The following is a 1,846-nucleotide window of genomic DNA, read 5'->3' as shown; positions in this document are numbered from 1 at the left end:
TGTCCCCTTTTCTGGCTACCAAGTAAGAAAACAGTCTATGCGTATCTGAATAAGGAAATTAATCATGAAAGTCAAAGAATATAAGATCCGCCCCCCCCAACCGCAGGGCTTCGTGAGGGCATAAGTCCTCGAACTGTTACCCTCTTTCCTTCGTAGCAGCCCTGGAGCCTTAACCTCGGTTACTGCGTCTAAAATGGCCGTCAACCTTTCGTCTTCTCGACCACCAGACTCGGGCAAACCCTGCGGGGGTGGGGGGGAAGCACGCACAGGGACGGCAGTCTCTCCTCTCCTCCCCCCCTCCGATCAGGCCTCGGCCTCAAAAGTACAAGCGGGCCCGCCCGGGTGGCTGCAGCAAGGAGAGCAATGACACAGCAACTTTCGCAGAGGCCTTCTCCCCTCCCCCTCCCCCTAGTGGCCCAGCCTCCCCAATCTGCCATTCTTCCACGAGGGGCCTTGCAAATCTGCACAGAGGCCTATCTGAGGGCCGGTCTGGGAAGAAAAAGTTAAGAGGTCGAGAGACCACAGGGCCTTATTAGAAAGTAGAAGGGCATCCAGACATTCTGGCTTATTTCCCTGCATTCCGGAAAATCACTGTTCTCCTCTGCCTCCCAAGCGTCCCTTCCCCCAAATGAGTCACACGGGAGGCTACTTGTACTCAGTAATTTGGAAAAGTAACTCTTCCCTCCTTTCCGCTCCCTCCTCCGCAATACACAAGGAGAGACTGTTCAGGAGTGGGGGAGGGGGTGCAGAAGGCAAAAGACACCACCCAGGAGAAAACTGAAACTTTGGGAGCTGTGAAATCATTCCAGGTCCCGAGACTCACTCTCCTGTGTCTCAAGCCACGATTTTCAACCTCTCCCGAGACCCCCGTTGGGCCTGGTTCCTGACCCAAAGAAGACCCCAAGCTTCTAGCCTGCAAACTCTCCCCAGCCGGTGATAGACACATGCTCAGCTAAGACCCCGCCGGGGCAACCAAGGTTTATTCAGAAGGCTCCGCAGGCCAGGTCCACGTGAATGCACACAAATTCGATAACCCACTCGAAGCGTAACCTCCACCATGCCATGTGATGACTGCCAGGTTCCTACCGCTGACACAACAGCAGCACAGAAATGCTCCTTCTACAGCCTCTGGGGAGAAAGGGAGTGGGCGCCTGGGAACAATCTCAGTTCACAGCCTGGGTTGCCAACTCTCAGCATTCCCCTCTAGGAGTAGGAACTATAGTCACCACTCCCACTCCTCAGCCCACTAGATCACCCCACCCTCAGGCCGCCAAAAGGATCCCTTCTCACCTGGCTCCAGGCTCCTGTACCCCCAAGGGACGAATGGAATCGGGGGGGGGGGTCATACCGCCCCCAGGCCCCTTTGCCCTCCAACTGGTAAGAAGACAGAGGTTGGCCATTCCCCTCCCCCACCCAAGGGGCCCTCGCCTGCTCGCCCCCTCCCCGCTCCCATTGGCTGTAAATTGTTTGAAGGACAAATGCTCCCACCCTCAGGGTTCTTCTCTGCACCCCAAGAATCTCCTTCTCGGACTCCCCACCATTGGTTAGACATTTAAATGACTGACAACATGCCCGCCCGGCAAGGGCCCCTTCTCACCTGGATCCCGGAACCTTCCAGGGGGGCTCCACTGTTCCCCTTGGCTTGGTGCGGGGGGAGGATGTAATCCGGGGTGCCCCCCCCCCCGGAAACTGAGGTTGAGCTGGGGGAGGGGGCGTAGCCCCCAGCCCCTCCCTTCCCGGCCGAGCTGGGGGGTGGGGAGAGCATCGGGACCGCGCGGCCACGTCAGCGTCACCCAGATTGGCTGATCCGGGTCACGTGCCAGCCACCCCCCCTCCCCACCCCCCC

The 1,846-nt window shown here is 58.4% G+C and overlaps 1 protein-coding gene across 3 annotated transcripts in view; it reads right to left on the bottom strand.

Moving 5' to 3' along the window:
* Positions 1-1,818, bottom strand: part of BRD2 (bromodomain containing 2) — an 11,909-nt gene extending 10,091 nt beyond the window's left edge. Inside the window, exon 1 of one of the 3 annotated variants that reach the window (XM_010848580.1) lies at positions 1,598-1,818. The gene's annotated coding sequence lies outside the window, so the exon portion shown is untranslated. Of the gene's footprint in view, positions 1-140; positions 404-1,597 lie in introns of those variants that run through there. The other 2 variants (XM_010848584.1, XM_010848582.1) reach the window with 2 other exon arrangements.
* Between the last annotated feature and the right edge of the window lie 28 nt (positions 1,819-1,846).

The sequence above is a fragment of the Bison bison genome, unplaced genomic scaffold (assembly GCF_000754665.1).
Source record: "Bison bison bison isolate TAMUID 2011002044 unplaced genomic scaffold, Bison_UMD1.0 scf7180017864270, whole genome shotgun sequence".
Taxonomy (NCBI): Eukaryota; Metazoa; Chordata; class Mammalia; order Artiodactyla; family Bovidae; genus Bison; species Bison bison.
Note: the sequence above shows the minus strand (reverse complement) of the source record. Positions and strands in the feature narration are given on the sequence as shown.